At 37.7% G+C, this 26,982-nt stretch overlaps 1 pseudogene across 1 annotated transcript in view; it reads left to right on the forward strand.

Moving 5' to 3' along the window:
• The first annotated feature begins 2,405 nt into the window (after positions 1-2,405).
• The window catches only part of LOC306862253 (gamma-aminobutyric acid receptor subunit beta-4-like), a 41,281-nt pseudogene continuing 16,704 nt past the window's right edge, over positions 2,406-26,982 (forward strand). Inside the window, exons 1-3 of the transcript in view lie at positions 2,406-2,554; positions 3,794-3,888; positions 25,401-25,468. The product of the transcript in view is annotated as a gamma-aminobutyric acid receptor subunit beta-4-like (transcript). The remainder of the gene's footprint in view (positions 2,555-3,793; positions 3,889-25,400; positions 25,469-26,982) is intronic.

The raw sequence follows: 26,982 nt of genomic DNA on the forward strand, positions 1-26,982 counted from the left end.
GGTTGAGGATGCCCACATCACCACTGGGGCCCTCCTGTCCAGGAGATGCAACAGAGAAGCTCCTTTAAATGTGCCATCGAAACACCACTGCTCTGCATCACTGCTAGCACGGTTGCCTAGCAACTAGACAGCAGATGCCTGCATCCCTCATCTTCTGAGTAAAAATACATGGAAAAGAAATCACACATCTTATGTGTTTGTGCAGTACGCACGATCATTTTTTATCATTTCGTTTGATCGTTAATCTTGATCTGAAATTTCAAACTGCACGTTGGCGGCACTGATTTCGAATGGTTATTTCTCCATCGTTATTTGCATATATAAGCCATTTCAGAGTTTGTGTTCTGGAGGGTGTGTTGGGCTGAAGAATGTGGAAAAGTGGAAGAAATGCATGAAAATGCGCCGGGATACTCTCGCAGCATTTTAATAGGTTGCAGCTCGCGAGCCGACAAGTACAGACATCATTCCTCCGCTAGACACGCGCGTGGACAGACTGCCCTTCCTCTTTAGTTCGCTTTCGCTTTTATTTTTTCAACAAACACCTGCATTTTATTCAGCACATTCAGAAAAGGAAAATGTCCTTTTCCCTTCTTTTGAAGTCCAAACGTGCGCGTCGGAGATTTTTGTTCCAGTCTTGATTCTTTTCTCGGTTCCTGGAGGTGTTATTGCAACTCAAGTGTGTCATCATTTGCTCTGAACAAGAGCAGGAACATGCTCGGGGATTCAGTCGAGAGATAAAGGGGCTTTTCCAGTAGGCTAGACAAATCTTGGACGTTTGCAAGCGTTTTATTGTGATACACACATTTACCGCGCGTTTTTGTCCCGCTTCTGCTTCATATAAGGTTGTACTATGGACTACAAGCTCTGACGTCTGCATCAGATATTTGCTGCTGCATTTCTTTAAATGTGCATCTTTTCTCCCCTGTGACTTTGAGAGGAACATCTCGACCATCAGCAGTAGGGGATGCAGATTTCTTTCTTTCTTTCTTTCTTTTTCTTTCCCACCTCCAACCTTTATAGCTGAGGTGGGAAATAAATAAAAATATCGCACACTGTGGAGCACCCCCTCTTTGAAGGAGCATCACTGGAGCCATGGCTTGTCCACAGCGTTGGACCTGGAAACTGCGACGACAGGTGTAGAAGAAGACTGATACTCTTCCCTTCCATTTTTTTTTTTTTTCCCTTTTTCCATCATCATATTTTTATTTTTTCTCCATGGTTTGGTTGAAGAAGACTTTCCAGCACTTTTTCCAGAAGTCCTGTCGAAACTGAGAGATGTCTGATCTTCTGGTATTGATTGAGGGGGTCTCTGACCTGCACGGATTTCCATAGCAGAAGAATAACAGCTGGGACCTATTAAAGATTTTTTTCTTTTTCTTTTTTCCCCCCTTTTTTTCTTTTTCTTTTTTTCACCTTTTCTCTTTCCTGTTTCTTTCTTTCTTTTTTTGCAGGGCCATCACAAATGTGTGCATTAGTGCTTTGATCTCAGTCATTCATTTGGCCTTTTTTTCCCCCATCCCCTTCTGTTGGATTCTTTTTTCTACTTCTTCTTTTTTTTAACATCAGTTTGGGGCACGGGCGGTTGGATTACTGAAATTGAATTAACGGATTTGTGGAAATGTTGGGTCCTCAAGAAGACAAATTATGTGGAATTGTTTCTGCTCTGGCGGCCTTGTCCTTTGTCTGCTTTGCACAAAGGTAAGAAATAATATAAAAAATATTGAAAATATGACTGTTGGATTAAATAAATGAGCCCACATATCAGTCAAATTCAAACAGACACCCCGATGATTCACTGATAGGGAATCATGACTGCATAATGTTTAATATCATTTTGACTTTTTATTTATTTACCTGAATGAACAGTCAGTTAATTTGTGTGTGTGTGTGTGTGTGTCTGAGAGAGAGAGAGAAATCATATGTGTAAGAAACATCCTTGCATCAATTCTATAGTGCATATAGGCCTATTATTGAAAACTAAACATATATTTTTATTTATAATCCGCCACAATATTCTTTTGTTTGTGTGAGTTACACATTATCCCCCTTTAAAAATCCCTACTCAGTTAAACAGTTAATTAACAATTAATTAGCACAGCTACAGTATACCAATATATATTTTGAAAATCTTTCTAACCATATTTTACATCCACTTGGCCTTGCGATTTATCGGTGACAGCTCAGTATTCTGGCATCAATCAAAGTCAGGTCATAACAGAGCTGTTTTGAATCTCAGATAAGCAATAAGTTGAAGCAAGACTGACAAGATTTATTTTTTTATTTTTTTTAAAGAACGTTTTCCAACATCTGTAACCAATATGTTTTTGATGCAACGGTCCACTGAGTGAAATACAAATATACAAATGATCAATGTTTTCTTCTGATCCACCCCCACCCATGCCACCATGTCGCTGGCGTTAGAAGAGATCCATCATCACTCAGCCAATAAGAATAAAAATGACGACGCCTATCAGTCAATAATGGTTAATGACATGTGTTCACTGGTGATCATTGAGATGCGACGTGGCTTTGAAGCCTTTGAGGCTGAATGCACGTATCTTTTCTCATACTGTGTCTGTGGAGCACCTGTAAGACAAATGCCAATCCTGATTATACTTTAAACATTTCTGCATTTACTCATCACGCGTCGTTTATTTATGATTTGTCAGTAAAAGCAACAGTGGTGGCCTAAAACCCAGTGCCTTCCATTTGACGTTTAACTACATTCCTTTCAGTTCAGTGTGCATGTCTGAGATTTTTTTTTTTTTTATGCATTTTTAATCCAGAATGACTGTCATGTGCAAACTATCTGTTGTAAAAGAAAAAGGTGCCCCTAAAAAGAGACTTTTAAACCTTTAAAGACCAAGCAGGATCCCCCATGCTTTTATATGTTCAGCCAAGCACCCCCGATAGCCCTATTTTACCCTTCCCCCCCAAAATATGAACATGTATACATTATTAAACATGCAAAGATATAAATAATATATATATATATATTCTGTATTTACAGGTAACTTTATATATTTTTGTTCTTCTGCATTCTATACTGCACTGAAAACTGTTTTATTTATTATTATTCATACAGCTTTAATTACCTCATAGTAATTGAGACTATTAATAATTTGTCATAAGCCACAACACCACACAGCCATCTACAATAAACTAGTGAGGGCAAAATGGAAAAACGGTCTACGATTTCATCTAAACATTCATATACAATTTATCCTAAATTTTTGATGTTGGTGGAAAAAAATAAATAAATATGCATCAACTACCCATCTGTTCACAGACCCTCAGGGGTCCCGGGACCCCGAGTTGAAAACCCTGGCTGAAGACTGCATGTTTGAGCCAGATAAACCCAGTCATGCCAGTCGTCAAAGTTACATGTTGAACTGACCACCCACGGTTGACTGCTGACAATGTGATGTTTTCAGGTTTTTGTTATTCAGCAAAATGGTACAGTCATACGTTTTTGTCAGATTTTTTAGATGTTACTTTTTGAGATTCAATGGAGCTTTCAGTAGCATGCTCTGAAAAAAACAAAACAATGAATTATTCAATCCCATAGATTTATGTTAATGATTATGTGGTGGGTATATTGATAGAGATAAGCCTCTTCGGATTGGCAGCATTCAAGAAAAAACTAAATCTTGAATAAACACAAAATGCGATGCAATACAATTTGAAAAAAAGTATTTCATCAAATCACATGAATGAACAAATTATCTGTGTGATGTATATTTTGCTTTAGCAGAATTTCAACAAAAAGTGCTCTCAATTCTCTCTCCTGCAGCACCTCCACCGGAAGCACCGGAATATCTGTGGCCAAGACGACAGTGGACAAATTGCTGAAGGGGTATGACATCCGCCTTCGGCCAGACTTTGGAGGTAAATATGATTCTTTGTTAGAAATCTTAAATCCTCCTCCAGTCACTGATGAAGCATTCACTTATCTGGAGCATACAATATCATAGACTAATGCAGTACGTACATAGACATGCAATATTTTCCTCATCTCCTTGTGTAGGAAGGCTTTCAAAACTTTGTGCTTTAAAAACATGTATATACTAAGACTGTTTTGTTACTCGTGGTCTCATGTCAAGACCTAATGTTAAAGTGACAGTACGAAGGCAGACATTTTCAAGAAACTGCTGAAAGATCTCATGGTTTAATAGCATCAATCTCAAGGTTAGGCAGTACTGAAAGAAAACAAGGGACTGTTTGAGATGGAAAGGCACTTTGGTGCTCTTGCATCCGGTATGCCCACAAATCCCCATCGCCCCCTGTAAAAAAAAGTTGTGTTGGTACAGTTTTCACAAAAGCTGAGCACACAGTTTTAGGTTGCTGTTCATGGTCCATATTTCTGCACACGTTTACATTGTTGAAGGACAATGAGATGCTTTCCGAACCACAAAGTCAGGGAAAATTTTGTTTCACCACACCCAGAACAGAAGTCAGCCCGCCTGGCTATTCATCACAAGTCTTGTGTTTGTCCGCTGATATTGCAAAGGGACTATAGATTTGCTACAGAATGTACTTTTCAATTCAGTCCTTCGGCAAATTGCTTTGTATTTCAACAAATAAGCAAATCTATCTATCTATCTATCTATCTATCTATCTATCTATCTATCTATCTATCTATCTATCCATCCATCCATCCATCCATCCATCCATCCATCCATCCATCCATCCATCCATCCATCCATCCATCCATCCATCCATCCATCCATCCATCCATCCATCCATCCATCCATCCACCCACCCACCCACCCATCCATCCATCCATCCATCCACCCACCCATCCATCCATCCATCCATCCACCCACCCACCCATCCATCCATCCATCCATATATGTATATTCTCTCAAAATGCATTCATAAACCATAGAGCCTTAAATGATGAGTTTGATATATAATTCCGTGCTACATTGTTGTCTTATTTGCAGTATTTTAGGACACATTGACCAATTTGAGATCATAAACATGTTCTATGTTCTCTTCAACAAAGCTGGGTAGATTACTTATAAATTGTAATCCGCTACTCATTCCAAATCACATGCCAAAAAAATGTAGTTAGTAACGTAATCCATTACATTACACATTTTAGGTAATGTAATTGGACTACTATTAGATTACTTTTAGATTACTTTTGACCTAACGTGCTCATCCCATTGATTTAAATAGGATAATCTTGTACTATGTTGATATAAAAATACAAAGAGAAAATATGTGACCCCGGACCACAAAACCAGTCGCACGGGTATATGTGTAGCAATAGACAACAATACATTGTATGGGTCAAAATTATCGATTTTTGTTTTGTTCCATGAAAATATTTTGTAAATTTCCTACCATAAATATATTAAAACTTAATTTTGATTAGTAATACGCATGCTAAGAACTTCATTTGGACAACTTTAAAGGCTTTTTCTCACTATTTAGATTTTTTTGCAAACCCAGATTCCAGATTTTAAAATAGTTGTATCTCGGCCAAATATTGTCATATCCTAGCAAACCATACTTCAGTGGAAAGCTTGTTTATTCGGATGTTAAATCTCGATTTCCAACCAATTGACCCTTATGACTGGTTTTGTGGTCCAGGGTCACATATATTGCATTTGTTGTTATTTACAACATGAAGTGCATTAAACGTTGCATTACGTCAAGGTTTCCCAAACTGGGGTTTGTCAAGGAACTGCAAGGGATTCGTGAGTTTAATGCAAAACCAATAAATAATTAAATATAATCAATCAAATTAAAACACTTTATTAAAAGATGAAATGTTTGATTTGTTTTTTGATAGTTTATTGCTATTTTGTCAATAATATGTAATCATGTAATCTATATAAAAGTAACTCTGATTCCAAGTATTTTAAAATGTAATCTAGTTACAAGATTACATGTAATCAGTTACTACCCATCTCTGCTCTTCAACGCCATTTTTACAACACACAAAGAATTTTCAATCATTTGGCCAGCAGTGATGGCCCCTCCACAGAGCGCTGATGTGAGGTCAGTTATCCTGCAGCGCTGCATGCTTATATTGGGAGCAGCATCCGCTCTGATGGAGGCTAGGGAACTGTAGTCTATCACATCCTGATAATTCCATCATCAGTCAGAGCCCAAGTCTCCTGACACAACTGCTGACCAACTTCAGCTTTGGAGCGCCGTGCATTTTAATTGGACCCAGACCGCAGCTACGCTAGCCAGCGAGAGAGAGAGAGAGGGAGAGAGGGAGGGTGAAGAGGGCAGAGAGGATAGAGATGGAGAGAAAGAGAGAGGCCAGTTAGGTGGTTGAGAAACCAAGCCGTCCTAAAAGAGCTTCATCTCTTTGGCCGGCTAGAGGGATAGCCGCGGGGTTTGATCGTGGTGTATTTGTGTATTTATGTGTGTGTGCACCCCAGAAGTCGCACCACACCACACATAAATGCAAAGCCTGCTCACGCATGCGAGCATACATGGATTCACACACACATACAAAGAGTTGTTCAACTTTAGTGCGCTGTCTTGCAACACAAAAAATGTTTATGCTATTAACGAAACATCTGCAATTCAGTTGAACAAACACCATTGCACCATGCATTGTTTTTTAATTAAGGCATTGTCATTCTTTTTAGTGCAAATGTCTTTTTAGAACTTGTACTGTACTAATTTGCTGAAACACACGGTTCATCACAATTTTTAAAATTTCAGACCGATTAAGCACACTTGATTTGAAGATTTTGTGTTAGAAAAATCTCTCCAAATATTATAAATGCACTGATTATTATTATTATTATTAGATACAGTTTGGATATTTAGTTAATTTACTTCTATGTGCCTCAAACACATAAAGTGTCCACATTATGCTCATTTACATGTTCATATTTTTATTCTTGCAGTCAACTAGAATGCATTTACATGATATATAGTTATAAAACACACTATTTTTATTTGACTGTACATTGCTTCAGCACCTCTTTTACTCTCTGATTGAAACACTCAGTTTTAATGTCTCTTTAAAATCCACCTTTCTGAAAAGCCTATTCTATGATTGGTCAGCTGGCCTATAGTCTGTTGTAGAAACCACTAGCCATCCTGAAGCTTCATAAGCAGTATTATATTTATGGTAACTATTGTGTCGGTATTGGATGTCACGGCATTAAAAAATGAAAAATGAAAAAGAAAAGAAAAGTAAATGTGCAACGTGACATAGCTAAGTCACAGAAATAACGATGGGACAAAAAACAAGGTGTTTAATTCCCAACTGGCTTTGACTTAACATGCACAAACAGCTATGTCACACATTAAAGCATAAAAGGTATTATAAGCATTTCTACAAAATACCATGCATTTTAAACATGTTTTTCAATATTAGGTGTGCTGTCTGCGGCTGAGGCTAACACGAATATGGCAGTTCCGGTCTTCCCATTGTAGCCATTCTCACCCTGTTCATGTTCATTGTTTCAGCAGCAGCAGATGATGAGTCATTTTATTCAGCCTTGCTTTACACTCGACGTCGTTGCCTTTCGTGTTTGCGTTGTAGTTATTGGCTTTGGCTCCTGCTCTCAACAAATAGCCCATGGATGTGGTGTACAGTCTGAGCAGAACTCAAATTGCATTTTGTGTTTGAGCGGGATACGACTTTCAAAGCATTTGATGCTGATGTTTATGGTGAAATATGCAGTTGTCTTATCTACTTGTCATCATCATAATCAGTGCTCATGAGGTATTTGGACAACATTCTCCCATTTAATATTTCAGAGAGATTTCAAGAATTCGATATGATGAATGGTATGATTATCACTGGATTTGAGCTTTGTTCCAAAATCAGAAATCACTTAAACACTGGCATATTGCTAATGTAATGTTTGCTAAACAAATGAGTTAAAAAAAATAATAAAATAAATAAATAAATAATCAAACGGGGTTGTACTTTTTGTTATTGAATTAAAAACGTTGAATATTTTATTTGATAAATTTATTAAATATTTTGGATTTTTGTCTTTCTCCACAAAGGATAGTACTGCTTTATTATATTATATTAAAATTATTAAAATCATACAATAGATATATTATAGCCAATAGCCATATTGAATCTGCTGATCAGTAAAGGTGTCCTCGAAGGTCTTCGCTGTCAATGTGTAGGGCAATTAAATACCTGTTAGGAACTTCAATAATCATATTTCCTTCATTTACTTTTAAATAAATTAATATCTTAGCAGATATGCAATACTCTCTACTGTACCTGATCATTTTTTTTTCTTTTTTTTTCTTCTATATTAAATAGCCTCTGCCAACAAGATGTTTTTTTGCACATTTGTTCGTAATCTGTACACAAACAGCTGGCTATTATCATGAAATAAACTTCTTTAGGGTGAATCAAAACCTGCTGCAGATCCTGCTCACCTTGTCTGGGTTTATTTTGCCATCATGGCCTGCTGCACATGATCACTTATGTATAATCTACTAAAAGGTGGGGATATTCCACAGGGGGAAAAAAAATAAAAAAAATAAAAATGACAATGGAAAATGATAATTTTGCTTCATTCAAATGAAACAGAATTCCCCATTGTATAGAAGAAGAAGACATTGGATTAATTACAGCCCGTGCTGGCCTTATTTACAACCTCAATAATCAGGGCAGCCTCTGAAGCTCTCTGAAGACTTTATGAGATTGCGGTTTCTCATTTCAAGTCATCCTCTCTAACAAAAAGATACCTTCATGTTCTCAGGTCTAGTTCAGTCCGGCTATGTCGCCAGGGCCTGTTTATGTGCTGCTCATAAAAAAACATGCTGAAAGTTTAATCAACAGAATGGAACATGAATACAGTTGCCTAGATACGCAATATGTCACACCCGAGGCCATAAATCAAATACATGTTTTTTTCTCTCTCTCTTGCAACAGAAACTGTTCTTTATTTTTAATAATGATAATTGTTATTTTTAATATTCACACTAGGGAAATAAAATTACTCCAAACTGATCTTCCTCAATTATCTAAAAGGAAGGAAGGAAAGGACATGACGTGACATGTGGCCAAGTATGGGGACCAATACTTGGAATTTGTGCTCTGCATTTAACCCATCCAATGCACACACACCATGAACACACATGCGCATTCATATGCTGCGGCACCCGGGGAGCAGTTGGGGGTTTGGTGCCTTGCTCAAGGGTCTCACCTCAGTCGTGGTATTGAAGGTGGAGCGAGCGCTGGACATTCACTCCCCCACCTACAATCCCTGCCGGACCTGAGACTCATACCCGCAACCTTTGGGTTACAAGTCCGACTCTCTATCCATTAGGCCATGCTTTAAGATAACTGAACTTGGCTGTGTTTTCAATACAATGTGACACAAAAACAGTACATTGGGTCCCACTTTATATTAGGTGGCTTTAACTACTATGTACTTACATTTAAATTAATAATTTAGTACAATGCAATGATTGTGTATGTACATGTTTTTACATTGTACATATATTTAAAAAATACCTATATGTAATTACGTCTGTAATTAATTTCTGTAATTCCATTTATAAATACACTATTGACCCAAGCCTTAAACCTACCCATACCACCAAACCTGTCCCTAACCTTACCCGTATCCCACCTCAATAGCAGCAAAAGTGTTTTGCAATACAATATGAACACAATAAGTACATTGTACTTATTTTTGATGTAAGTACATAGTAGTTAAGGCCACCTAATATAAAGTGTGACCATATCTTGTTTTTAGAGCTGCAGTGCTATTGGTAAAATAATATAGTAATTAGTAGGTGATTAGTAATTACTGCAAGTGATAAGTTAGGTCACTACCTTTATTTAGTTACTTCCAGACACTAAAAATCCATCTATACATATCCATACCAGGACTATAGGAGCCTACAGTAAATAAAATAAATAATAATAATATTTAGCCTTTGCTGACTGAGTGATAAGGTATGTAATGTGTTTATGGTATTTACAGTATGTAAATCTGTAATGTATAAAAGCAGTCATACATAGATGAATTTATTTGTTAAAAATAAAACACAACTATATTCACTTTCACATTCCATGGTCCTAGTTCACGCTCATCCTTACATATGTGTGAAGATCAACACAGCATTTACCTGTGTGTGTTTACATTACGTAAGCAGTTCATGCTTCCCGACACCCCTCCAGACATGCATCCACCCACACACAGGGCATTCTGACAGAACAGGCTACTGTCTATTTGTCTGTATCAGAGCATGGCTTGACTGAGATTTCTATTACAATCTGCCTGCACAGAATGGTTCAGATCGAAAGTGCGTATCTCAATTAACCACATTTCTCTTTCTCTGTTCTAACATGGTCACTATTAATGCCAACAGCAGTGCTACCGATGCAACACAAATACTGCAAGAATCCCTTATGGATAAAAGTAACATTTTGTATACGTTTGAAAAGAGTACTTATTGCACAAAATATTACAGAAATAATAAGCTTTAATATATATATATATATATATATATATATATATATATATATAATTACAAAATTAATGTAATGTTTTGGGGGCACTTGCAGTAATTGCATGTTGATTGCAAATATTATTTATTATTTATATATTTAATATAAATGTATTTACATTAAATGCAAATAGTGTGCGTTTTTATCCAATTAAGGACCTAAGTACATCTGGTCCCACTTTATATTAGGTGGCCTTAACTACTATGTACTTACATTTAAATTAATCAGTTGATACAATGCACTTATTGTGTATGTATATGTTTTTAAATTGTACTTATATTTATTACATATTATTACATATCTAATTAATTTCTGTAATTACATTTATAATTACACTGTTGACCCATCCCTTACACCTTAACCAACCATGAAACTGTCAGACTTGTGTCCCCATGTCCTGTGTTTCCCTCCCTCTTATATCCATATTTGGTCTTCCTGTTCCTGTCCTCGTTTGGTGTCATCATTAGTTAATTAGTCTCCATCTGTGTTTGATTACTCCTCACCTGTTTCAGGTCTTCCTCGCTTGATTTCCCAGTGTTCTTAAGCCCTGGTTTTCCCTGTGTCTGATGTCCGGTATTGTTCGTCTTACTTGTGCTACGTGTGTGTCTCCTGGATTCCCTGTGTGTTCCTTTGGATTTTTGTGGAACTCCTACATCTCTGCATTTCCTCGCTCCAGCACAGTAGGCACACGTGACAGAAACCTATCCATACCACCAAACTTGTCCCTAACCTTACCCGTATCCCACCTCTATAGCAGCAAAAGTGTTTTGCGACACAGTATGAACACAATAAGTACATTGTACTCATTTTTTATGCAAGTACATTGTAGTTAAGGCCACCTAATATAAAGTGGGACCATATCTTTATATGTAATTTCAGAATTACTTCTGTCTTTGAGATGGTTAAATTGTACTGTCGAACGTAGTGACATGCATTTATAATAAACTAAAATATACTTTAAAGTCATTTCTATTTAAATTTGTATGCCATGTATTTAAATATATTTATAATTACTCATTTGTAATGATGAAGTTGCAATTTAGTACATTTAAAATATATTACTCGTTAATATAATGTAAAATAACATGCTACAATTAAAATGAACATCACTTGATTTAGATGTGCTTCAGCATTTTGGTCAAGAAATCAAAATAAGTGTACTTTAAAATGTTATTAAAACATGATTTAAAACGCAACAGTAAAACTTTTAATTTGACATTATTGCAAAAAATATGTCTTTAAAAGTGTACTTAGGTGTCTTAATTTCATTAAAACTTCGATTTGAGATTTTCAAACCTCAAAAGGCTGCCAAAGCAGTCCAGATGATTTATGGACTATGCTCCAAGTCTTCAAAAGTCATATAATATCTATAGACCAAAATTGAAGTTATGTCATGACAATCCATTCACTGTAGCTCTTAAACAGCATTTGCTTTTGTGTTTATTCAAAGATTGTGTGATAATTTCAATATGTGGATATATAATATAAACCCCACATCAGATTACTATTACACACACTATGCTAGATTACCTCTCTCAGTCTCCCTGGTGCTTCAGTTTCATATAAAAATGAGGGGTGCCCTGTTCCCTGAAGAGTAAGGCCTGTAGTCCAAGAGAGAGACCATTGAAGTGAAACTATGAACTGAAGGCCGCTAATTACATTATCTTTGAGGAGCTCACCATTTTGCGCAAGATGTAAGTGGCCCCCATGGACTGCAGGAAATCTAATAAAAAGCAGTGGCTTGTAAATTGAAGCAATAAGTGTTTTTCCTGTGCTGGGTTATCGGCGTCTCCTTCAACTTTAGTAGTATAGGCAATGTTTTAAAAGCTTTGTTACATCAACACTTTGTAAAGTAGCTCAGAATTTGAGGAAATGCCTTGAAAATACACCAGATGTGCTATGACTATGTAATAAACATGTAATAGAACATTTATAAAGCATTTATAGCTGCTCAGTATCATAATGCATAGAAAATACCCATTTCATTTAACTTAAAAGCCATTTTCTCCTAAACAAAATTGAATCATAAGCATTTCAAACAGAAAGGATGAAAACCCTGAAAATAGATTAGATTAATGGTGCATCTTCTGTTAAAGTGGTCATCTTCTATAGATGCGAACATATAGGATTTCTAACTCAAGTGCTATATGGCACCACATCTCACACGCACATTTACATCACATGGCCGATATATAAGCCAAATGGTTGCCAAGCCCTAGACAAATAGCAGTGCAGAGTAGCCAGAGGGCAGACCATCTCGTTAGCAATGTGATTTACTATCCCCGGCCTTAGACAACAGTGTATGTGTGTGTGTGTGTTTGATGATATGTAGTCACTCTGATGGAACGAACAAGCTGACACTTCTCCTTCAAGCTTAATGCATTGCTGTGCATTACATGCAACTGTCACAGGCAAGGTTCTGTGGATAAATCTTAACTTGGGAGGATGTATATGTCCGTAACACAGGCCAGAATGTTACTGTGATCTACCATTTTCTGAGGCTCTGTCAGAAAACAATGTAAAGATGGGCTGCAGAATGATGTCAGCTGTGATTTTACCAAGTTAGTCTTACTAAGCAATACAATAATTTCTCTACTTTTTCTAGTGAATATCACTCCACAGCCTAACAAACACATCTGACAAAATGGAGGATGTAGTGCTAGTCAAATAGAGTTTATTCTGGGGGTAAGGCTTTGGAAATATGTCACAGCATATTCACTGGGCTCCTATAATGTGTCTGCTGTGTTTGATTTGGACAGGAAGGCCCAATTATCCAATTGAACATTCGATGATTCAGTGGCCAGCAGCAGAACTCCCCCAATGTCAGGAAAAGGGGAACTGTTGTACTGTTGTTTTGCACACGGGGTTCAAAAGAGAGAACTTGGCTACCAACCGTCTCCTACCCTTCCAGTTTGATCCCCTCACTCTGGAGACAGCACTTTACAGTAAATCTAGCTGTCATCGCCTCTAAAATGGGTTTTATGGTCTCAGATCCCACCGTTAACAAAGCTTGAAATGGTGGCGACACATCCATAAAGCTGTGAACATGGACCCTTTTCCCTCAAGAATGAGCCTACTCTAGGCCTTTGGTTTTGTTATGTATCTTGATATTAAACCAGGTTGGAGTTGCCGCATAGACGTATTGCTATTCTCTGCATATGAACTACATTTTTAGTGATGTTTGCTTAGGCAATAATAATATGCATCACTACTGCTATTGCTAATTCTTCGGATCTGAACAAACCTCAAAACTTAAAGTGTTTTTTTTTTGTTGTTGTTGTTGTTATGCTGGCAAAGTTTTTAATGACTCAATGCTGTATTTGCCATCAGAAATAGTTAATTTATCACACAAATCAAAATACAATGTGAAGCAAGCAGCATTCGGCACGTGCTCTTTCTAAAAAATTCTGCCATCATTTACTCACCATCATATAATTTCTTCAACATAGGCAATTGGAAAAAAAAAACAAGCCCCTACCTACATTTTTGTACACCCCTACTCTACCTACACTACAATTCACTGCAGTTTCTAGCTGAAAAGAACACTTTTGGCAGTAAAACACTGACAACTTTCATTCCTTTTCACACATATTTTGATTACAGTGGCAGATTATTGATTAATAAAGACTTTGTACAGTTCACCTCGTACAAATTATGCAAAATTGCCACCTCATAAAATGATGTTTTCCTGGCTTGAAAATATTGTAGTTGGGTTTAGTTTTCAGTAGGGTTTAGTGTAGGTGGACACTTCATTTCGGAACTGCTGCAATGCATTTGTAGATTTGTGTTTGTCTTTTTTGGATGAAATTAATCATGCTTTTAGTGCTACTCGCTGGATATTTGTCGCAAAGAAATGTCATTTTGCAGAAATGTTGCCACAGGCATGTTTTTCCGATGAATGTTGCATTTCTTTTGTGCGTGAAACACAAAATTAAATATTTGGAGACATTCTTCAATCATCTCCTTTTGTCTTCCACAGAAAAAATAAGGAATTGAAATGATGTGAAAATTCTTTTATCATTTACTCACCTTCATTTTGGGATGAACTATCCCTTTAACATATCTGTCCACCTGCTCTACATAGAAAAAAAAAACATCTCATGTGAGTGTATATTTTTAAAATATTCTTCAAAAATATTATTTTTAGTAACTTTTTTGACTGAGTGCACGTGAATGATACCTCAAACCAAGCGACTTGTTGGATATCAGACTTATTTTTGCCTCCCGGACAATAAAACTTGCAAAACTGTTCCACAGACATAAACTGAAGGAGACAACCAACCAACATTTAAGTACCAGAATCATGGGTGTGTTTTATTTTTTGATTCAATAAGCAATCACCTACTGTAGCAGCAGCTTGACAACGACATAGAAAAGAGAAACAAGTTGAAATACTTTATGTTGTACATTACATCATGTTGCTGCAGTGAGTTTGCTCCCACCTAAGGATTAGGTTGTCATGGACACCAGCGCATTCTCTAAATAGTTTGCACTAACTGCTAACGCGCCTCCATCTTGCAGACACTGGCCTCCATGAGGTCAGACTAAATGGCTAGAGAGAGGCTGCAGTTTTAGACTGAAAGTACTCTAAAGACAGGAATGCTGGGTTGAAGTCTTAACAGCATGAGTGATAGTGGTCAGCGACTGGCCATTAATGTCTGGCAGTAATTATTTTACACTTCTGTGGTAAATCTGTCATGCTTTATAGTTCTGAACAATTGCTTCTTATAGGATCAGCACATCGCAGTGGTCTCTCGCCTGATAAATACAGTCACAAGTTAAATAACTTTTTTGAAAACATTGACTGGCATGTGCTATAGATGTGTTCGACCATAGTATTGTTCATATAGTAGACACAGGTTGGAATGTGAACTGTGCCATGTCCTGTAAAATTAAGTAAATGTTATTGATACAATTTATAGGGTGAATGCCAGACATTTTCACTTGACACCCTCATCAATACTTATGAAGGAAAATAAAATAACTTATGAATAAAAATAATGCTATTTTATTTGTATACATGTAATTTTGATTTGATTTCATTTCATTTGAATTTATTTGGGGGTGAAATATTAGCAGGACACGTTTTTGGGTGATTCACCCAGGTGTGCTGCACACATCCTGAAAAGTGAAGCCAAAACATTTTGATCGCCATCTGATGGCTGGCTGAAGTACATGTCATAAACTCCGCCCTCTCATGTAAACGAATGGGGCATAACCCAAACAAAAAAATCTAATTGCGCTTCAAATACATTTTCCGAAAGATGATTTCCATCAATTTATGTAGTTCTAATCACACTGATGTATGTTCAAGTGTTTGTTTTTCTGATATGTTTGCTTTTAATTAGTTATTTAATGCTATAAAACTAGCGTGTGGTGTCATGATTCTGATTGGCTCTGCGGCAGTTTGGGCAGGACTTTGAAGCTGTAGCTCCAGCTCACGATCACTACTGTGAAGACTCAGGCTCCAAATGAATCACCACCATGCAGACTCAGGCTCCAAATGAATCACTACTGTGCAGACTCAGGCTCTGAGTCATTAATGAATTTGAAAGTTAATTAATGAAAATTAATTAATATTAATGAATCACTACTGCACAGACTCAAGCTCCAATTGAATCACTACTGCTCAGACTCAGGCTCCAGATGAATCACTACTGTGCAGACTCAAGCTTCAATTGAATCACGACTGTTCAGACTCGGGCTCCAAATAAATCAGTACTGCTCAGACTCCAGCTCCAAATAAATCAGTACTGCGCAGACTCCAGCTCCAAATGAATCACTACTTCTCAGACTCCAGCTCCAAATAAATCAGTACTGCGCAGACTCCAGCTCCAAATGAATCACTACTGCTCAGACTCCAGCTCCAAATAAATCAGTACTGCGCAAACTCCAGCTCCAAATGAATCACTACTGCTCAGACTCCAGCTCCAAATAAATCAGTACTGCGCAAACTCCAGCTCCAAATTAATCACTACTGCTCAGACTCCAGCTCCAAATAAATCAGTACTGCGCAGACTCCAGCTCCAAATGAATCAGTACTACTCAGACTCCAGCTCCAAATAAATCAGTACTGCGCAGACTCCAGCGCCGAATAAATCAGTACTGCGCAGACTCCAGAGCCGAATAAATCAGTACTGCTCAGACTCCAGCTCCAAATAAATCAGTACTGCGCAGACTCCAGCTCCAAATGAATCAGTACTACTCAGACTCCAGCTCCAAATAAATCAGTACTGCGCAGACTCCAGCGCCGAATAAATCAGTACTGCGCAGACTCCAGCTCCAAATAAATCAGTACTACTCAGACTCCAGCTCCAAATAAATCAGTACTGCGCAGACTCCAGCGCCGAATAAATCAGTACTGCGCAGACTCCAGCGCCGAATAAATCAGTACTACTCAGACTCGAGCTCCAAATAAATCAGTACTGCTCAGATTCCGGCTCCAAATAAATCAGTACTGCGCAGACTCCAGCTCCAAATAAATCAGTACTGCGCAGACTCGAGCTCCAAATAAATCAGTACTACTCAGACTCCAGCTCCAAATAAATCAGTACTGCGCAGACTCCAGCTCCAAATAAATCAGTACTGCTCAGACTCCAGCGCCGAATGAATCAGTACTACTCAGACTCGAGCTCCAAATAAATCAGTACTGCTCAGATTCCGGCTCCAAATAAATCAGTACTGCGCAGACTCCAGCTCCAAATAAATCAGTACTGCGCAGACTCCAGCGCCGAATAAATCAGTACTACTCAGACTCGAGCTCCAAATAAATCAGTACTGCTCAGATTCCGGCTCCAAATAAATCAGTACTGCGCAGACTCCAGCTCCAAATAAATCAGTACTGCACAGACTCCAGCGCCGAATAAATCAGTACTACTCAGACTCGAGCTCCAAATAAATCAGTACTGCTCAGATTCCGGCTCCAAATAAATCACTACTGCTCAGACTCCAGCTGGCTATACTGGGATGTGTTGGCTACACTTTTCTAAGGAAGTGGAAACGTGTCTTCAATCTTTTTTTACAATCTATGGCTTCACCTTATTACTTATTTAAAAAAGTGAAAAGTGAAGTGAAGTGACATTCAGCCAAGTATGGTGACCCATACTCGGAATTCGTGCTCTGCATTTAACCCATCCAACGTGCACACACACAGCAGTGAACACACACACACACCGTGAACATACACCCGGAGCATTTACCCCATTATCCACATGATGCTCACGTAGTCCAGTAACATTCCAGTAGAAAATGAGCTCATCCTGAGAAAAGAGATACTGGTAATAAAATGCAAAGACCCCCCAAACAGTTAAGTTATGTGTCTGATAAACCCGCATGACTCAAAGAGTTCTGCGACCACGCTGTGCCTCACAGGGGACACACTCCCATATCCAAGGACAACTGCACACCGCAAAATCTCCCCTAATTGCTGACATCTCTCCCAGCTGGCATAAAGTCTCTTAATTAATAATGAATACACCTACAATGCTCCAGCTAGTTTCCCTATTAATTAACTTGACTCCTGCAAGCAGCCACACGGCTTCTCTCCCATGTGTCGACGCTTAAAAGAAAAGGAGCCTTTTTGGCGTGTGTGGGCTGAACGTGCATCAACTCTGGATGCAAAAGTAGCGCGCATTCAGCACAAAAGTGCGGCATTGTCAGAGCAGGGCGATAAATGGACAAGCACTGCACAAATGATCTCCATCCCGATGAGCAGAGAATGCCTTCTGATTTATGGGGAGAGAGCCGGTGGAACAGAAAATGCTTGAGGAGGCTGTTCCTTTCACAACCTCTCACGCTGCAGTCCTCTTTTACTAGAGGAACGTTCTTTGTATGTGCGTGTTATGCTTGGAAGGAGAATGAAGAGGCCTATTAGCAGGCACGTAACCATAGAAAGCACACTTCATTGTTCACCAACAAACTGCATGTTTTAGCAGCTATGACGAGACAGGCTGCAGGTTTAGGTGCAACACAATAACGCACATCCCCACGGGACCCTCTTCGCACCCCCGGTGATGGATGGGGAAGACTAGTCCTTGGGAGTCAGGAGGGATCTGTCAAGGACAGGATACGGCCCTGTGATCGTCTCAGATAAATACACAGTGAAAGATATGTCATTTATTGCAGGGCCTGAGATGGATGCGACTGGCTCAATGGTCAGGAATCATGTTTGAAAACCCATTTCATTATTATACCTCAAAAGAGCCGTTGGGAACCATTGACCTTCCGGATTCCATTAGAACAACCGACTCGATGTCGGACACTCCGAATGCTGAATGCTCATTTGCCCTTCTTTTAAGATTATCACTATATTATATTTATATCCAATGGTGTATAATTATTAAATAATATGCTATGTGTAAGTTAATACAGTGATGCATTTTAGACAAGTTTCAAGATCTTTAAAGTCGATGGTACGATGAAATTCTTATTTTGTTATCTCCTGAAGAGACAAAGTGGACTGAAGGCGAACAGACAATAATTCCTAAAGACAAAAAAATGTTAAAGAATATGCAATAAAGTACAAGACAAGAAAATGCATTGTGTACATCTAAATGCCACTTCAGATGCAGCTTTGCAGTGCAAAGGTGGATTTTGTTGATACTGATTTAATTTGATTTGTAACATACCAAATCAATGGTATTCTATTATTGTAACTGCATTTATATCCTATTATACTATGTCCTAGTGCCCTATTATTCTAAATGCATTTATTGAAGAAATTTTAGAATTTACATGAAAGGGCACTCATAAAAGCTTTGAAAAGTTGCCCTTAGGGGGCAAATATTGCCCCTTAATGCTTATAGGTTTTGGATTGTGTTTCAATTTTTACCCTGACTTCACCGAATTCTGCTAAGTGCCCTCATTTTTGTGGCCACCCTACTTAACATGGACTCTTTTTAAAATGTACTTTTTTGTTGTTGTTTTAAAATTCTTTCTTCTTAATATGCAGACACAAATGTAAAGGTCAATTTACCTGCAAAGTGTAACACTGTGACTCTGGGCTCTGTATATTTAAGCATCTAGAAGTCATGAAATTATAAATGTAAGCAGTCAGCCTTAACTGCACTGTGTTTCCGTTGATGAAGGCTACTTTTTGGTCACCATTAGCTTAGTTCTTAAACCATAATCTCAAAACCATCCTACCAATGAACAGTTACCACGCTACTATAACGACTGCATTATTCACACAGCTTATATCTTTGTATATACAGTGTGTTGTTTGAAATATATCGTAAAAAGCAAAGTATAGTCCTGAAAGTCTACTGCAGGTTGACGCAGTTCGGCTAGGTGTTTCTTCTTGCTGATGTGTATTTCTGCAAATGTGCCGAGCCATATGGTTGCTTGCTGAGTTTCGTAAAACTTGCAGAACTGTACACATTTATCTCTTTGTTCTGGCCTCTGAGTTTGCAGAGTGCTTTAATTCATCAAAGACTCACAGTGTCACAAAGTTGTTTTGTTTGCAACACATACACAAATTACCTCTCCAAATGTCCATTAATGCTGATGCAAAGAAGATAATTAAAACTATTTTGACTGTACGGTTTAACAAAAAGTGTCATGGCAATGTCTAAACAACAGTCAAAATGTATAAAGGACCACCATTTAAGGTGACACTTTCCACGAATAGGGTACAAAACAGGGACTGAAAAAAATAGGGTTAAGCTAACATGATTTAAGCTGTTTTATTTCCTACTCGGGGTTTGCAGTTTTTGCTTGTTCTTACAGATATACTAAAAACTCATGATTTGTGTGATTTTGTACTGCTAATAGACATTCAATTAAATGGCTATTATCATACTGTATAGTTAGAGTTCTTTGTAGTGTAGGTGATTCCTATGACTACTTAAGCATACTAAATACGTTGTTAGTTGTGACTCACCACATCCAGAGACTTTTAAATGTCAATAATGCTTTAATAGCTATAAATGTCAGGTAGAGGGACATATAAGTATTCTCCTTTCATCCTGGCACATGCGAACGCTTCATGTTTTAAACATGCACCTGGAACATCTATTAATATATGTGTCCAATCCTCTGTGTCCCATCTCTAATGATTTAACAGAGTCGTCATATATGCTCCTCATCTGACAAAAGGACACGATGCCAACGTTTGGCCATTCATGAGAGGGAAAAATGAAGCAGATTGAATATAATGTATGAAAAGCACCATGTCTCTCATTGCAATGTAAGAGTGACAATGCTGCCTTGTTGCTATGGAACCCTTCTGTTGCTAAGCAATGAGTTGATGATTAGAATTTTGAATCGGGTGGAAGAGTGGTATTTTCTTCGCCACTCTATTTCTCCATGTATGGTGCTGTGCGTGACTGCGTTGATGAAAGGCATGTGGGCCTGTCCTTACTCTAATTCACATGCAATTGCAAACATTTACTCATAAAATGCTTAGAAATGTATTAATATTGTGTTTGTAGGAAAATCTATTTGTCTGTCTGTTTATCTATATGTATATACACACACACACACACATTCTTGTCCTATATATATATACACAGATATCTTGTCTCCGGAATGAAACAGAATGCTTTACAGCAAACGTAGAAAGATGCAATAGCCCTGTAAGACCCGTTAGCATCAGTAGAGGGCGCTGTGGGGCACCTCACATGATCCTACCTACGGTAAGGGACTGCTGACCCATAGGTATGTATTTGTTTAGCACAAACTGAGACATATTTATATTATCCTCCGTTATGCCGCGAGAGCTCATCAACTTCTGAACTAATTAGGGCGATACATTCTTGGCAATCCGCTGTTATGCCGAAGACTTGCGGCGATACATCACCCAGATCGACTGCTATGAGTTTCCTTCACCCCCCACCAGTAAGCACTTTCAGCTCTCTCCTAAGGAAAGAGGTTCAACACAAACGCTAGGCATTACCGTCATCATTACCTGCAGGAGAGATACATTGCTGTGTCAGTGAAAACCTGCTTAGGGAAAAAGCGGCGACCCATGAGAATTCAGCCCGGGACGCAGTCTCCTTGGCACTTGTGTTCCGTCAGAACTGCTATTGTTGCTGTTTCTACCTGGTTTTCTCTTTTTTTGCTGTGTCGGGGCCTGGCTCCATGTGATCTGGCCTCGGTTTAGCGAAACAAAGGCATTGGGGGAGAAAAGTGGCCATCTGAATGGAGATAGCTTCTCTAGAGAAGCCACCTGCCTTACATTTGTCATTTAAATATGTATACAGATGATGGTGCCATCTGCCAGTGCAGTTGGAGAGGGAAAAATTGGTGGAAACGCACTGAATTCCTGAGGTGGTGCTGGTGGTGGGGTTCAGAAAGAGGGGTGTACAGGTGCCACGGAGCATTAACCAAATAAATTCAAAATGTCACGGTATTCAAAATGAGTAATGGCACAAATAGTCCTATTGAACATTTGACAGCTTCAAGTTGAAATGATCGGCCATTTTATGTTTCTTTAGACAAAGCTTTGCATCATGTGATTTCATTTAAAGATGTTTTAAATGTCATTATATGCAGTCGAAATACATTCCTGATGAATGGCCTTGTTTCTGTTTTATTATCAAATCAGAGATAATATTCCCGGATCAGTACAAGTTAAGATCAGTCGACATAATGTGTGGCATAATGTTGATTATGACTAACTGCCACCTGATATAAACTGTATGCATATTAACATGATTTTAGTGTAAAAAAAAAAAAACATACTAATATTTTCTGTCAAAACAATTGTTGCAGTTTCATTGTCTTGCGAACGCAAAGCCCTGAAGACCTTTATAGCTCAAATAATACACACGTTTTGACATTATCATTATTATTATTATAAATAAATAAAATTATAAGCGTCACATTTCTGCTTTATTAAGCATCACATACTCCGAAATTTGGCCCCAGTGACTTCCAATGTAAGTGTCTTCTCAAACATTATGCTACCAATGCTGAGCTTATCTTTTATTGCACCCAAAATCTTTATTTTTTTTTTATTATTATTATTTTTTTATGACAAACAGATTTCAGACTTTTCAGACATTGTTTGAGCCAATACTGTACATTTCTGGAGAATCAGCCAACTGATTGCGTATTTATGCCTCTGCATAAACCTGAATGGAAAAAAAAAGTATGGTAACATTTTATTTTAGAGTCTCTGAACTAGTTGCTAATTTTTAAGATTTGTGAATATATAGTGCTCTGGGATTTACTAATGATGTAAACATTCAATTAAAATGATACAATACATTTACAAAGTTTTTCTATAACATTTGTACAGGTATGTTGAGTTAGCCTGTATCAAAGACTTTCCTCCTTTTGTTTTGGGTTAGATTAAAGCCTCAGGCAGGGAACTGGCAGACAATCTCAAGATCTTTCACCCCTAAAAAACTCCTGGGACTACATAATTCACACAAACAGAATTGTATCTGCCTAAAAAGTAGCCCAGACATTTTTAGGCAATTGAGCTTTAAACCCTCAACAGACTAAATGTGGTTTTGCAAATAAATAACAGCATCTTGAACCCAGAATATTCTTTTAAGCTGCGGCAGCACAAGTGTTTATAAGGAAGATTGCTAACATTCGCAGCACTTCCTAACGACCGGAGTAGTAGGAGAGTAGGCCAAAACATTCTTACTCTCTAAGAGCCTCAGATTCCGGTAAGTGGTTTTATTTCGAGCTGCGGCATGGAAGCCGAGGGAGAGCGTATCCGGTGCAAGTGTTCTCCAATGTTCCTTGGTTTCATGGAAGCCCGGGTCAAAAATATGTAGCGGCAGGAGCGTGCGGAAGATTTCAGGCTTTGCTGTTTACAACTAGCCAATGAATATACTTTGACATCTCCTGGGAAAATTCTTGCTGGTTGCCTTCACAAAGCGCACAGGAAAATAGCTCCAGTTTTGCCTTTGCTCCGCAAGTGCCGTTTCTCTCTCTTTCTCTCCCTCTTCTGATTTTATGAGGTGGGGTGAGAGATTAACAGAACTGCGGGCATTTAAGAGTGAGGCGGGACGCCGTGCAAACATGTCAGCAGTGAAAAGATGGGGGTGAAAAGTACCACTGCACAAAGAAGATGGAGAGGATACACAGAGATATGGAAGGCTGCACTCTCAGTCAAGTGCTCAGTTAGTAAATATTTCAAAACTGCAGTCAAAAGAACGATGTTTTTTTTTTTCTTCAGTGGGTCTGGATGACATCTTAGAGATATTTTTAAGAGAGCACAGAAGATGGATGACAAGCATAGGAAATCTCAGAAAATATACTGTAAAAAAAAGAAAAAAGAAAAATTTTAAGGAAAAGTAAAATGTACAAAAATGTATATATTAGCAGAATTTAAATAATACTGAATAGGGGAACAAACAGACTTTTTTTATTTATTTATTTTTTGTACACTAAATCAACTGATTCACTGAAAGAACCTTAAAAGACTGATTCCCTTATGAATCTATCAAGACCTTATGAATATGTCAAGGGGAACATTTGGATGTTCTAAGCCTTACTGTGCATGATTCATTGGTGGATGTTAGTCCAAATATATGATTGATCGATCGATCGATTGATTGATTGATTGATTGATTGATTGATTGATTGATCGATTGATTGATATTGATTGACTTTTTACTTTGTAATCTTATAAATGTAATAAATGTATCTGTCTCGGACATGATTTTTATTTTCTTCCTGATGTTGCTTTGGCCATCTGGACTGCAGGACAATGTTAACCAGTAGCCAATTCTCTTATCTTGGTTATCATGGCACTCATGGGCAAACAAACAAACAAATACATACAGACATACACACACACACACACACATGGATTCTTCAAAAGAAACTCCACCATGTTAAACACACCTCTGAATTGTTTATGTTTGTCTCTGAAAAATCTCTGCTATCACAATTCAAATGTGGAAACACACCTGCTCTCCTATGAAAGATATATTTTAAAATGCGGCATTATTACATTTATGTAAATATGCTTATAATAATAATAATGTTAAATAAGATTTAGAATTGATTGTATTAATATGCATAATCACATAATTTGATATAATTGAGGAATCTTATTTTTTATGAGTTTTCCATCTGCTTATAGCTTCAAAACCTCAGATTGGTGTGCATATGTTTTGTAAACAATTCCCGGTAGCACTTTATTTTACAGTCCTGTTACTCAAGTGCATACTATGTACTTATTACAATAATTAGGTATACTAACCCTGAACCTACCCCATGTAGTTACCTTATATTACCAGTACTATTTTCTGTAGGTACACTGTAAGTACATGTAAGTGCAGTACTGTAAAATAGTGCAACCCAATTCCCAATGTATATAAACCAATTAAAGGAAGGCATATTATTTGAAGTAAATGCTTTGGCTAAATAATGAATGCCATGAGTAATTCTGTCCCATTGTCCTGTATTTTTTTTCTTTGTAGCAATGTGTTCTATGCTTTATTCATTTTTTTGGAACCTTTTATAACACAGCCATTCTCACTTGTATACAGAAAAGGCAAACTCTGCCAATGTTTACAAGGTTGTTTGTCTGATAATAGTCTCAGTCTCAGACCGCACACCCACAGTCTGTTCACTGACCATCTGATGCATATTGCACACAAATCTGGAAAGCTTTTTTTTTTTTTGGCAAGCTATATTCTGATTGGTAAGCTTTACAGAACATCCAGGAGTAAGAGCTCACTCAGAATGAATTCCGCCTGGAAACAAAGTTGTGTTTACAAGGTTACAGGTTGATACAATGAGAACAGACTGTTTACCACTTTAGTGTCTTTTGGAAGCACTTAGTACCAAGTGAAAAGTTGAAGTGTATTTGGCTTTTTCTTCACTTTTATGTTTAGATTCTTGTTTTGCTCCTCATTGTAGATACACTTCTTACTGATTGATGTTGCTGTAAAGCAATTATGTTATAATTGCCTAAACTTTTCTCTCTCTTTGTTTTTTTTTGTCTTCTTTTCTTTAGGTCCTCCAGTCATTGTGGGAATGAGTATAAATATTGCCAGTATTGACTCCATTTCAGAAGTCAACATGGTTAGTAACATTAATTTGGCATTATTCACTATTGTTGTGATTGCTGTTGTTGCTGATTGTTGTTAGGCTATCATAAAGATGAACCTGATATGTCAATATTCATTATTGTGTCTGATGCACTATAAGCATTACAAAAAGGTTTACAAGTCAATATATTATTTGGTTTAATGTGTTTAATTATTGTTCTACACTGTAAGAAAACAGCTAATGCCCTTGCAGAAAGTTACAGACATCAGGGAATCTACAGATATTTTTTTTTTTTTTCAAACTTAAAATTGCACAATGCAATGTGCAATTCAAAATATATGCAAACACCTGTATTGGAAAGAAAAAAAATCAGTATGGAAAATTCCTTTATATAAACACAGCACACTGGGATGTAGTTTTACAGACTTTCTTTGAATACAAGTTTGGAATTTACTGAATAATTTAGCTGTTTATTTAGAAAAAATGCTGTACGTTTAAAGGCTGTTCTATTGAGTCTTCAAGGTGTTATGTAAGAAAATGATCAGTATGCGTGATTATGTATAACTGCGGTCATGACCAATTATGTAGCATCAGTAGACCTTTTGGCTCTGGACCATCACCTCAAGTTAAACACCACCCTGGAGCCCTTAAAAAGCAGTTTACTTAAAGAGCAGTCGTCTAAATTTCTGCTGACAACTCCCTATACATACTTACCGTGGAGACCCCATGCAGACTTACTGCATTCATCATTTCTTCATGCAGAGTCAGGGACTTTGGTTTTATTAGCGCCTGGGCTTCAATGACTGTGGCCTGAATCCATAAAGCACCCCAGAGAGGAAGTGCTGCACCTGGATCGGTTTTCCTCAGGTTACTGTCGGATAATAATGGTTTCACAGCAGGATATATGATCCTAGATTAGATTTCTTATTGGGAAATTTTCAGAGAACACCAGAAGAATAAAGCTGCTTCTACATTAGTTTGATTGCTTGCTCCTAACTAGAGCCCTTTTCCCTGCAGATCACTTTTTACACTGTATTTTGGGTCTGAACCATGATACGATTTAATGCATTTTTTTTTTTTTTGGACTAATCAAAAAAAAAAAAAAAAGCAAAGAGCACTCCCCATTTTAAAAAAATTTAATAAAATAATAATTATTATATACAAATGTAAGACTTGCACCAAATTATTTCTATAGTTTGAGAAAAGACTGATGCAAAGAACATGGCTTGCTAAAGACAGTAGCAATGAGGAAATTCACTATATACTGTATGTAAAGTGTGACTGAAAACATGGAAAGATATAAATGATTTGGAGGGAAACCAGAGGTCAGGTCAACCTCTCAAGTGGGCTTGGGTGCGATTCACTACCTTAAGACCCTCTGTGTCAATTAGATGGCTGAACTTATGGCACTTGCGGGGACTTCAGTTCCCAGAGGCCCCTAAAGCATGCCGTGTCCTCGTCACCAGAGAGGGCCCTTCAACAGTCATCGCAGGCAGCAGTCTTCACCTGACTAAAATAAACCCAGCCAAGCAGATGTGTGAACAGAA

The sequence above is a fragment of the Barbus barbus genome (assembly GCF_936440315.1).
Source record: "Barbus barbus genome assembly, chromosome: 43".
In the NCBI taxonomy this organism is placed as follows: Eukaryota; Metazoa; Chordata; class Actinopteri; order Cypriniformes; family Cyprinidae; genus Barbus; species Barbus barbus.